This window comes from Zingiber officinale, chromosome 6B (assembly GCF_018446385.1).
Source record: "Zingiber officinale cultivar Zhangliang chromosome 6B, Zo_v1.1, whole genome shotgun sequence".
NCBI classification, from domain to species: Eukaryota; Viridiplantae; Streptophyta; class Magnoliopsida; order Zingiberales; family Zingiberaceae; genus Zingiber; species Zingiber officinale.
The window spans coordinates 31,133,108-31,147,285 of NC_055996.1; positions in this window are offsets into that span (position 1 = coordinate 31,133,108).

Here is a 14,178-nt window from a genome sequence, read left to right on the forward strand (position 1 = left end):
GGTTGCCGGCCATTGAGGTCATCAATATCTATTTTGATAAGGTGTCTAGCAGGCTCAATTTTTAGACCTACCCATTCTGGAGGTGAACTTTCAAACGTGCAGATAACAAATGTTTCTTCCTTTTCTAGGGCAATAACTATGATTTGTCCAAGTTTCTTTGGAAAGTCCTGGAGAGAGTCAGGGTCATGTACCCATAGTTTGTAGAGCAAACCATAGTCCATTAAAAGGAATGGAGTAATGACTCTTACTTTAATTGTTGGTGGTTCATATGTGTCCATGTTTATATGTACCTTTCGGAAAGCATATAGGAGATGACATTAACATCCATATTTTTCTGAAGTTTCACAGACTTTGGTTCTTTTGTTGCATTTCAATTTGGGGCTGCTTTCTCCTTCATATATGATTGTCATCCCCTTTGGGACTTGTTCTTGATGTAATATTTTTAAAGCTTCACATAGTTCCGCAAAGGTTTGGAAAGTAGAGTTCTCTGCAAGACGCCTTATGTATATGGAGATCTCATCTGTAATAGTGGTGGGTAGGCCCAGCAGAACAGCTTCCGAATTTCTTTGTCTGGAGGTAGTAGCTGCAACAGTTCTTAATTGCCCCAATGTTAAATAATTGGGCCTATGAACCTTAGGCTGTGCAGTATTTGAAAAGGTTGTAATAGCCTGTGCATATGTTTTTTCAGGTCTTTCTTGAGCTTTTTCTAGCTGATATGTTTCCATAGGTGATTTGCCCCATGTTTTTAGTAGGGTACTGATAAAGAAATTGGGCCCAATGACTGTTCTGGCAGAATCAAAAACATCTTCTAGTGAGTAGAAACCTCGAAATGAGGGAGTTGCACATCCTTGAATAGCAATTGTAACTTCTTCCTAGTCATAATATACTCCTGCTTGGGAACTTGAGTAAACTACATAACAAGAGAATTTTTTCCGAACTGGTTTTTGTATTGTTGTTTGGAAGTAATTAGCCACAACATTGATTATGGCTATCTTGTATTTTGTTCCACCAGGAATTATGGGAATGTTCCATATGTTGTCCAGAAGACATGTTTGTATGTGGTCTAATTTTTCTTTGGCTGGAAAATGAAATTGTTCTTCATAACGGATGAATTGCTGAAGTTCTTGATTCCCGAATCTCATAGTTTTCATTGTAAAAGTGTTGACTTTCTTTTGTGTATCCATGTCTGCAAGACTAATGTCAAAGTTTTAGTGTAATAATCAAGATAATGTATCTGACAAAGAATTGTTACTCCCCTTTATGTGTTCCCATTGGATGGTTAATCCCTTGTTAATATTAGTGTCTGTAAATTTTAACCACCTTTTTGTACTAAGGCCTTTTCGAAGGCCTTTGGTTTGTTGGTTATATTTTACAATAGCTTCACAGTCTGTTTTGACTGTGATTTCTCTTTTGTTGCAAATAAAAAGTCTAAAAGCATCAAGGCAATAAATTACAGCTAAAATTTCATAGTCTAAAGAAGTCAGTCGGCCTTTTTCTTTGTATTGGCTTGAAGCATACCTGCATAGTGCTTCTGTATTTTTAGGATCATATTTGTTGGATTTTCTGTAAAGAGCACCTCCCCATCCTGTTTCACAACCATCTGTTTCTATAATCAGATAGTCTATATCAAGAGGTAGTGTTAATTCAGGCAAGTTTTTTACCATATTTTTTATCTGTCTAACCAGGTCTATATCTTGTTGGTTAAAATATTTTTGTCCTTTTTGTGATGTTTTATTGTATAAAGGTCCACTAATTTTTCCAATATCTTTTAGATATTGCCTGGCATAGTTTAAAAGACCAAAAAAGGATCTAAGTGTTTTTGTATCTTCCATTTTATCGGGAAAATTTTGGATTTTAGTAGTAATATGTGGCTGCAATGTTATTTTCCCTTGTCCAATTTCGGCTCCTAGGAATTCAATGTGGTTTACAGCTAGTTTCATTTTACTTCTAGAAATAATTAATCCATGAGTTTCAAATAAGTTAAAAAGAAGATGTAAATGTGCATAATGTTCTTCTTTTGTTTTAGAAAAAACTAATACATCGTCTATATATACACATGTACAATTGGATAGGTTTCTAAATATATTATTCATTTTTCTTTGGAATATTTGTGGTGTTACTTTTAAACCAAAAGGCATTACTAGTCATTCAAAATGTCATTCTGGACAGGAGAAAGCTATCCATTCTACTGAGTCTAGATGCGTTTTTACTTGCCAAAACCCAGATTTCATTTCAAACTTAGAATACCACTTTGTGTCTTGTATTTTATTTAGTAGTTGATCTTTGTCTGGGGTTTTATATCCATCTTCTTGACAGTTATCATTAAGCCTTTTATAATTGAAATTCAGCATTGCCCTCTTTTTTGTTCAGATCCTTTGTTTACTATAAAGGCAGGGCTTCTATGTCTAGAAGTATAACATTGGATAGCCCCAAGTTTTAATAATTGTTGAATGTGATTTTTACATTCTTCGGCTTCCCAGTTTGTATATTGCAATTCTTGTGCTTTTATAGTTAAGTCTGGGTTTATTATTGATAAGTGGCAATATATTTTATCTTTATCTCAATATTTAGTCGGGTTGTCTCCTATGATTTCTAGCTTTTTTAATCTAGAAATTATATCGTCTAGATTTTCTTGTTTTGAAATAAACTGGATTAATGTTATTGGTGCTAAAAAGTCTTTTGGTATTTCTAGAGAATTAAAAAGATCCTCATCTAATAAGTTATCAGAAATGTTATCCTCTTAAAATTCTTGGAAAGTGAAGTTATAAATGAGTTGTTGGTGTATTAGGCAGGAGCCTTTACACGTATTTTGGTTTTTGCAATTACAAATTGTTTGACTATGTGTTTTGGGAGGTACTACTTTAGGTGGAGGTAGTGCTGATGAGGTAGGGATATTTTGAGGAGTACCTCCATATTTTTGTACTGATGATGAATAGTCAGAGACAATAGAGGATACTGTAATGACCCGACCCTTTGGCCTCTTGGGCGGCCCTTGTGGCGGCCGAACTGGCGGCCCTTATGTCGTCGGTTCATTTGACGACCTCTCCTTTTTATTGTAACGACCTGACTCTTTGGCCTCTTGGGCGGCCCACTGGCGGCCCTTATGTCGTCGACCCATTTGGCGACCTCTCATGTCGTCGACCGACGACCCTTTGGCCGTGCTGTTACTCACTAGGACTTTCCACCCCTGGCAGTGGATATTTACCTTCCCCAGGATTCGAACTCTAGACCTCCAGGCTAAGTAGTAGAGTTTATGAATCCTGGTAGCCAAGTGAGCCTGTAACGACCCCACCCTCCTCACTACTAGTATGTGAGGGTGTTGCCGTTACTTGACTATTAACTTTACTTAACTAGTATTGCTCACATGTTGATAGGTATACTTATAACTCTTTACAAACTCGAAACATGCAATAAGTAACAGCTGAAAACATAAATAACTCATCTATACATTCTACTCAAGCATTTGTTCTCAACTAAAACTATATATCAATCTGAACATGCATGCAACATTAATACAACTGAAATAATGGAACTAATGTGCATAGCAATTTAAGTGGAAAAATTCTAAATACATAAAAGCATTCTATGAATAAACCATTAACATGAAAGAATAGTTCTAACAATGCAAAAAGAACATAATCCACCTAAATTTCACTAACAATCTAAATACAAAATTTTAATAAATTCTTTAAGAAAATCCCAAGGCTTCCATAGTCCAGACATCACACATCCATCCACATCTCCTTGTCGCCTTCCTTCACTATAGCTTCCCTTTTTCTTTATCTGCAGTAAGAGGAAATGCAACTATAAGCGGATGCTTAGTAAGCGCTGTCTACTCACAAAACTCAATGTGCATGTATATATATATCTATGCCAAAAACTAAAACTGAATGCTTTAAAAGAAAAACTGCTCATGCTCTTCTCATAGCAAAGGAATCAAAACATACTGAAATGCTAAAAATGTAAAGCTGCTCATCTAATAGCAAATAACAGTAAGGAAACCAAACAACATGCTAGAATAGAAGAAAACTAAACTTGCTGATTTTTAAACCCATGTGAAACTTATTTCATTTGTTCCCAAAACTTATACTCTTATACTTCAAAATAATAATCTCTTGGGCCCAGACTTAGTACCATTGCGTGCTCCCTAATAGAAACCGAGGTAGCGAACCACCAGTCCTATGAGGGTAAAGACATTGGTCTTACCAGGGCCGAGACCTCGGAACCGGTCACCTGGATTTGTTTAACGACAACCTCGGAAGTCGGGTACTAGCCTCTTCAAATAAAATACTTGTTACTTGTTAATACTTCTAATAAAAGAATGCCTCATAAATTAAACAGTAAGCTAAAAAAAGATACTGTTCATATTCATTGCATAACACAATCCGAACCCAAACAATAAGGCTTGTTTATACCCCTTTTATAGCACAAACCAACAACTGTACAGCAACTAAAGAAGGCTATTTGTGCCCCTTTCTTGGCACAATTCTAAAATGCATAGCAGCTCCAAAGAGGGTTGTTCATGCTCAATAATTCAACACAAAATTAAATCTGCAGAATGTTAAATATTATACTTTAAGAAACTAAAAACTAAGGCTATCTGTTCATGATACATGCACCCAAAACCAAGGCAAAAACCCACGGCATGCTCACCAAATATATAACAGTGTATACACATTGCAACTAGTAAAGGATTTTCTATTGAGAACCAAAAACATAATCATTCCTCATGCTCAGTACCACGGCAAGGAAAGCAAAAGACACCGAAATGTTACACTTAGCCATTCATTGCAGTGACCACAACCAAACTACATGCTAAACAAACAAATCTATACTATCTCATGTTCATTGCTTAACAGCAAAAATAACCGGAACCTGCAGGACTCCATCAGAACCGATCATGCCCCTTTAAGGTCACAAGCAGAAAAATCTATATTGAAATATGAAATATCAATCACAAGGTCCGAAGAAAAATCCAACCCACATTCTTAACCTATACGATTACTTCCTTCCTTTAAGATTCATGACAGAAAACTCCAAAAGCTCTGCTCCTTACAACATGCTTCGAAAAACAAGGAGAAAACAAGAATCCGAAACTACTCCTACTGCAGGTGAGAAGCACTTACCGGAATCCCTTGACTCACAGCCGAGATCTACTTCTAGGGCTTCGGAGAAGCTTGAAATTTCAGCAACTTCTTCACGTCTACGCGTTCTCCTCGATGAGGTGATTGCGATGGTGTGGAAAGCTCTTCGAGATCACCCTGGACCGGTCGCCGGAGAGAAACCCTAGCTTCCTCCTTTCCGTTTTCGCCCGAGCAGGGAATGACGCACGTGTAGTCAGGAGAAGAAGTTTAGGTCACGGAAATAACACCCAAGTTTTCTCTTAACTTATCTCCCTTTATAACTAGGGTATTCTGTTATCTACTACTACTTAAATTATTTCTGTCCCTTCTTTGATCTGTTGGTTAGTCCTAAGAAAATCGTACCGGTTCCACTGTACAAAATTTTTTTTGTACAAGTATCAAACCTTTCCTTAAATAACCTATTGTGTTCTTTAGAAGTTAAATTAGGAATCGCAGACGGAACTTAACATCATTGATTCCAAATTTAACTTATCTGTTCTTAATGGTTTAGATTTGAATCGCAAGCGGAACTTAACACTATTGATTCAAATCTGCCTAAGTTATTAATTCCATAAATATTAATTTCCAAAATTGGCTTCCAATCACAAATTCGAAAAAGAAGAAAACACAAACTCAAAAAAACTATTTCGAAAACTCTAGAATCATATGCCTCTTGTGTTTGGTATTTCCATAAATAACTATACAAAGAAAACTAGTATGATGCGGAAAACAATGACTAGTTATACCTTTCTTTGTAAATAAAATAACCTCTTGATCTTCTACCGTATTCCTCTTCTTATCTCGGATGTTGTGTGGACAACGATCTTCCGAGACGAGAACCACCAAGCTCCTTCTTCTCCAAGCTAGATTCGGCCACCAAGAATTCTCCTTGAGAAGTAGAGGTCCGACCACCACCACCAAGCTCCAAGGGATGCAAGAAACAAAACCTCCTTTCTCTCCTTCTTCTCCTAGCTTGAACCGGCCACCATCAAGAGCTCCAAGAGGGGATAAAACCGGCCACTAGAGAAGAAGAGGAGAGGAGAGGGAGAACCTCTAAGGGCCGGCCACACCAAGGAGAAAAAGAGAGGAAGAAAAGAATAGAGTTATTCACCATGAAGGCACCTCTACCCCCTCTTTTATAATACTTGGTCTTGGCAAATAAGGAAATTTTAATAAAAACTTCCTTAATTCTTTTGCCATGAAAAGGAAAATTTATTTAATTAAAAATAATTTTCTCTTCTCCAAATTATTTGGCCGACCACACTTCTCCCCAAAACAAGGAGAGTTTTAATTAAAACAAAAATTAAAACTTCCTAATTTGTTTCCAGAAAAATAAAAATTTCTCCAATAATTTTAATCCCTTCATGATTGGTTAGTAAAAAGGAAATTTTATAAATTAAAATCTTTCTTTTAAACATGTGGATAATTTCCAAAAAGGAAAGTTATCTCTAAAAATTAAAATCTCTTTTCAATCTACAAATAAGGAAAGATATCAAATCTTTTCTTAATCTTTTGTAGAAACTAATAAAAGAGAATATTTAATTTTTAAACTCTCTTTTAAATTATGAACATGGTTAAAAAAGGAAAGTTTTCTCAAAATTAAAATCTCCTTTCAATCTACAAATAAGGAAAGATTTCAAATCTTTTCTTAATCTTTTGTAGAAAGGTATAAAAGGAAAGATTTAAATTTTAAACTCTCTTTTAAAACCATGATATCCACATAATAAATAATTTTAATTAAAAAATAAATTCCCTTTTAATATGGCCGGCCAATTAACTTGGCTCAACCTTTGGGTCTTGGCCGGCCCTAGCTTGGGTTCCAAGATAGCTTGGCTGGCCCCATTAGGATGGGTAAGAAGGTGGGTATGTGGTGGGTATAAATCTCTATATACAAGAGGCTAGGATAGAGACCGATAGGAGGAATTGGTTTTGGTCTCCCGATGAAATTAAGCTTCCCGTGTTCGCCCTGAACACACAACTTAATTCCATCAATAATAATTTATTCCACTAAAGAACTATTATTGAACTACCGCACCAATCCCAAATTACATTTTTGGGCTCCTTCTTATTATGAGTGTGTTAGTCGCCCTGTGTTTAAGATGTCGAATGTCCACTAATTAAGTGAGTTACTGACAACTCATTTAATTAATATCTTAGTCCAAGAGTAGTACCACTCAACCTTATCATCATGTCGGACTAAGTCCACCTGCAGGGTTTAACATGACAATCCTTATGAGCTCCTCTTGGGGACATTATCAACCTAGATCACTAGGATACAGTTTCCTTCTATAATCAACAACACACACTATAAGTGATATCATTTCCCAACTTATCGGGCTTATTGATTTATCGAACTAAATCTCACCCATTGATAAATTAAAGAAATAAATATCAAATATATGTGCTTGTTATTATATTAGGATTAAGAGCACACACTTCCATAATAACTGAGGTCTTTTTTCCTTTATAAAGTCAGTATAAAAGAAATGACCCCTAAATGGTCCTGCTCAATACACTCTAAGCGTACTAGTGTAATTATATAGTTAAGATAAACTAATACCTAATTACACTACGACCTTCCAATGGTTTGTTCCTTTCCATCTTGGTCGTGAGCTACTGTTTTTAATTTATAAAGAACCGATAACACGATCTTCTGTGTGTGACACCACACACTATGTTATCTACAATATAAATTAATTGAACATCTACATTTGGTATATATAAATGTAGACACTTGACCAATGTGATTCTTATAAATGTTTATACAAAAGCTAGGCTTTTAGTATACACTCCAACATGATCAGCACGGCCCTGCTGGGTTCCTAGTCATCTGAAACAACTTAAGACTTTGCTTAACTAGAGGTCTCCGGTTCGATCCTCGGCCCGACCTCTTTTTGCCTTAAATTCGTTTCTTTTGGTAAAAATATCAAACAAACTCCAAAAATTACATAAAAATACTCTAAAAATCTCTAGAATATTTCTAAAGCATTTCTAAATATTTTTAAGTACTATTAGGACTCATAATGAGGAAATTTGGGTTGTTACAAATACAATAGGGTAAGAGAGAAAAAGAGCATAATCCTTAGTCAATAGGAGAGCACGGTCGGGTTGGACAAGGAAATTGAGTCCTAGTATTAAGTGAATATCTGAGTGTAGTAATGGTTTTGTCCAATGTTTAGATAGTGATATGGGTGGACTAAAAGTGTCACAGTTATTATAAAAACGGAGGTGTATATTTGTAACAAACTTCGTACTGGTTAGGGTTTGACCATCAAACTGAGTACTTATCATTGGATGAGTAGCAGTCTTGATGAAGGAAGAGTGCAGAACTGCTAGAAGGGGGTTTTCATCAATTGTGGAGTTAGTAGCTCCACTATCTAGAAAGGCATGAAGTGTAAATTCATGACCATGAATATTGGCCAAACAGTGGACACGAATGTCCATTACACAACCGGTATTACAAACACTAGGTGTTTTAATAAATACCATGTCTAAGTTTTGTTGAGATTCAGTGACTATTATTTCTTTACCTTTGTCTACTTGATGTATCTTATGTGACTGGTTTTTTGGCCTGATTAAATTTATTTCATCTTCTAGGTTGTTAAGTCTGGTTTCTAAGGCTGCAATTCTTGTCTCAAGAAGAAGATTTCTCGGGGGTCCTGAACTTATAGATGTTGGTATAGAAATACCAAAATTTTGCTCTAGGCAAATTGTACAACATTGTTGTTTACACAAAGTACACCTTCCTCTTTTGTCTATAGAAGGATAATAACCACAGAGAAAATAAGGTACATTAATGGTTCCTGATTTTAAAGTTCATTGATGTGGGCAGTCGGGATATGTATCTAAAGCAGGTGATAATACCTATCTGAGCATCATATCAAATGGTTGATATATCTCATCCCATTGTTCTTCTAAGCCATTTAAATCTTCTTGTAATGTATTTGTAGTGAAATTACATCTTGGTGGTTGTAAGAAAGAATTTATTAAGGTATAGTCTGAGGATGATGGAATTTCTTCTATGTCGTCAATTGAGACTATTGAGTATATTGAAGATGTGTCTGAAACATCTGGTTGGATTTCTACTAAATCCATGTTTGTACTATTTATTAACTGTGCCTCTCTTGTGTAAAGGTTTTTCTTTGTAGGACATGCTGAAGAAAGATGTCCTGGTTCGTGACAAGCGAAACATGTGATGGTGTTTGCATATGTTTTCTTACGTTTATATTTTCTTACATGTTTGTCTTTATTTAGGTAGGGTTTTCGTTCATTACTTTTTCGGACAAAATATGTTTTCTTTGGTTTTCCCTTATGTCGTGTTTGTATATTAGGTTTATGAGGTTGTTTTCCTTTTCTTTTATTTTGTTTATGCGGATTAGCTCCATATTGTTGTGGAGTATAAATTTGACTACAAAAACTGTAATGTTGATTTTTAAGTTGTTTTTGTATTTGTATGTAGGTACATTTTTCTTTCAGTACTGCTATAATGTGTTGTATTCTTATTCCTATGTTATCATATTGTGGAGGTACTTTTATATCTGCCCATGCTTTATGGATTTCTTTTCCTAAATCTCCTGGTAATTTACTAAACAATCTTTCTCCTAATTCAGGATTACAATAATTTCCTGAGATTGTTGTTAGGGCCAAAAAATCATTATAAAATGGTTTGATCCAGTTCCAACTTAGAAGCTGTAATTGCTCTAAGTCTCTCATTGCTTCTCTTTGTCTTAGGTCTAAGCCTGTATTAGCATATTTAGCTGTTAACAGGCGATGTATACTATAACAAAAATTTAGTATATTATTTCCTTGGGCTGCTATTCTAGCAATGTCTTCTGGAAATTTTTGTTTATATGATTCCCATGCAGCTCTTGCTACATCTCCTAAGTAATTTTCTCCTATTCGCATCATAGCTTCACCTGATTCAATGTCAAGTTCATGTTTTGCTTGATAGTCCCTTTGGACTGAAACAATCCATTATTCTAGATATGTGTCATACATTTGGGGATCATCACATTCTGCTATATTTAATAGTACAGAGTTTTTTCCGAAATAAGTAATTTCTGGTGGTCGTCTTTTTCCTATTGTTCTAAGTAATGGATTATTATTAGTGTATGGAGCAATCCTAGTTCTAGGGGGATTGCCTTGGCCATAATCCCTTGTTCCTATGGAACTTTTAGGATACTATGTGGATAATGGAGGTATATTTAAGGGTATTAGCCTAGATGGTCGAGATGTCCCTGATGACTCAGTGGGATTCATAAGATTTATTTGTGGGAGTTTTCTAGCAATTATATTCTGATTATCATCAAAATATAGCTCCTAATCCCATTCTAATCTATGTATTTTTTTTCATTGTGTACAAATTCTAACAGTTCTTCTGTATTTTTATGGGATGTTAATCTGGTAGGAGTATACATGTATTCATCTAGGTCATCATAAAAACCTTGAAACTCTTGAGTATTGGTTTCTTCAAGTATACTTTCAATATTCATTAAATTAAAGTTTTCTCCTTCTTCTTCTTCTTTTTCATCTTGAGAAGTAGAGGGTTGATAGCCATTAAACCTGACTATTGTTTTTCCATGCCTATTTTTGTACATAATAGATTCTTTTGGCCTTAATGTTCTTTGTTGTGTATTGAGGTCTAGGTTCAGATTCCAATCTAATCCTTCTAAGCTTTCAGAAGAGAAATCCTTTGGTTCCAAAAAGGATATCCCTTTTGATGTTAAGGCCTTTATAATAGAATTTATTTGGACTTTGTAACTATTATTAATTTGTGTCATTGTTTTTCCTAAGAAGATTATGTCAATTTGTATGTTGTTTCTTAGAAAATTTCCATATCCTTTTGCTATACACACACACACACACACACACGATTTAGGATATAATATTTAGATTAAATGAAAAAAAAATAAAAAAAATACTATAGGTGCTCACGGATGGATGTACAAGATATCATCTATATATAATATATATTGCACATCTTATCTTGCACACCCTATGAGCACTATGTGTATTTTTTATTAAAAGCTTATGAGTTAGGGTGTAGGATATAGTATTTAAGTTAAAATAAGTGAATATATATATATATATATATATATATATATATATATATATATCTCGTAAGAGAGAGAGTTTTGTTATTCTACTCATCCATCTATAGGTACCTCCTGAACATCTAGTGTTAATTTTTTTAAAAATAAATTTCACTTTCTTTAACCTAAATACTAAACCCTCAACTCTAAACAAAATTAACACTAGGTGCCTATGGGATGCCCATAAATGGATGACTATATATAGATGGATTTAATTTAGGTACTTGAATTCAATTCATGCACCTAGATTCAATCAGTAGTTTTTTTTTAAAATTTTTTTTTAGCTCAAGGGTTAAGCCAATTAGATTGTACCTTTAGAGTTTAGGGGTTGAGTTATAGTTTTTAAGTTATAAAAATTAATTAAAAAATTTTAGATGCTCACAGGGTATATACTTAGGTTCCTAATAGTATTTTTTTTTTAATTTAATTTTTTACCTCCAAGGTTAAGCCAATTAAATTTACCTCTAGGGTTAGAAGTTAGGTTATAGTGTTTAAGCTAAAAAAAAATTAACACTAAAAATTTTAGATATTCATGGGGTATATTATATATGAGCAATGATATGCTCAAGGAAAAAAAACTCAAGGATAGACACATAAAGTCATGGCCCATCATTTCACTTTTTGTGGGCCCCATCACTTTATGTGTCTATCCTTGAGCTTTTCCTTGAGATTTTTTCCTTGAGCATATCATTTTTCATTATATATATTTGAGATTTAAGATTTAAAGAAATGTTGATTTTTTTTAAAAAAAACTCTACGTCAATAAGAAAAAAAAGAAAAAAAAAATGCTTGAGGCGCTTGGATAAATTCCGAGCGTCTCAAGTACTTGTCCCACACAAGTTCAAACAACAAGTCACACAGGGAATCATGATAGAGAGAGAGAGAGAGTTGATATGCTCCTCGATGTTTGCTACAGGTCTATGCGTGATTGCCACTGTAGCAGTGCTCCGTCAACTTTATTTTTATTTTTATTACTGTAGGAGTGTTTCGTCAGAATTAAAAAAAAATCTATATGTTCTTTCACCTTTCCCTCTCATAATTCTCTAAAGTTCCCTTTTCCGTCTCGACAAAGCTATGAAGTTAGGTTTGATACCTCACTGCGACACCCTCCTCTTAGCGATGCCCTCCCTTGTCGATACCTGGGCACCACTACCGGATGTTGTCTGTCCCTTGTTTTGATGGCATCCTTTGTCGAGGACCACCATACCTCTCCGCGAGACACTTGCAACCACCTGTGTGCATCTTCTTCTTCATATTTTCTTAATCTTTTCTTGTAATTCCAAAAACTAAATAATTAGGGATCTATCGGTTGTTAACAATAGCATGAGATTAGGTTTCATATTCGGTTTGTGATGGCCTTAGGAACTTACAACCAGTTTTATCCTGAAGTCACAGGAGCATAAATGATTAGGGGTTTAGGGTTTAGGTAAAAACAATCCAATAGTACATTTTAAAAAATTATTTAGTATGCCCATTTGTAATACTGTCAAGAAAATTACTTGAGGATGAATTATTGGATTAGATTTTAAATTCTTCAAATTGCAATGCTTAATCAATTTCTTTAATATTTGACAACTTACATATTTCCATGATTATTGTGACTTTAATTGTATAATATATGAGATATGTTATTGTTTGAGTTACCTATTGTCATGTAATGTTTAAAGCAAATTAGTGATCCAGAATAAAACCTCTACTCTTCTTAATAAGTTTGAATCTATGTGCTGTAACAAGATTTAATTGAGAACTTCATATAATTGAATAATCTAACATTCCCCAACAATGAAAGAAAATGGTGACAAGGGGTAGCTATACATTCCCCAAGTTGCAGATGATCGAAAGCTAAAAATTGGGATGAAATTCTCATCATTAGAGGATACATTTTCATTCGATAACCAATATGCACGAGATGCCAGATTTAGCATAAGGATAAATAATAGTAAAAAAAATAAGAGGACAAATGAAGTTGGAAAACATTTATATGCTTTAAAGTCAAGGGCATACAAATCAAATGCGGTGGAATAAATATGCAAAAGGTGATCAACAGACAAGGGAAAGGGCACATGAAAAAAATTAGAACTGGTTGTATGTCAAACATTTCAGTTGTCAAGGAACAAACTTGACCTAATTGGGTTGTCACTAACTTCATGGAAAGTCATAATCATCCACTCTCTAAAGGTGCATTTGCTACGCTCACATCATTATGTTTCAGTAGCAAAGAAAGTATTGACTCAATAATTTTTAAAGGCTAATGTGCCAATTTATCAACAAATTATTACAAGAAAAACACTCATAGACACCGGTGGAGCAACAATAATTTTAAGCAATTTTCAATGTCTTTGAGTATTTTTAAACCATTTTTTTTTTTTCAAAAAATGGTGTCTATGAGAGCATATTTTTGCTCATATACACTTTTTTTAGCCGGTGTATATGAGCGGTTTTTTTTGGTAATAGACATCGATTCAACATTTTTTAAAACTTGGTGTCTATGAGCGCTTCCTTGTCCTATCTACGAAATCATATAGTAAAAAATGTTGTTAAAAGTGGTGTTAATTAACAAAAACCAATGAATTTTTCCCACCTATACTTAGCAAAAATTTTCAATACTTCAACTCTTCCCTCCAAACCTAAATTAGTAAAAATCCCCCCTCCCCCCTAAAAATCATAAACCTATACCATGTCATCCACACCAAACCCACTCTACCATCTGTTACCGCCACCACCATCTACCGTCACATGCAACCTTCAACTCCCGCCCACTACCGCCTTCTAATTATCAAAAGCCTCTCTCTCTCTCTCTATCTATCTATCTATCTATCTATCTATCTATCTATCTATCTATCTATCTATCTATCTATCTATCTATCTTTGTTGCCCCCTTTTCCCCGCCCCCACTTTCTTTCAACCTAGCTTAGTCACATTGTCTCTGTCGCCGCATAATAGGGTAAAGTACAAAATAGGAA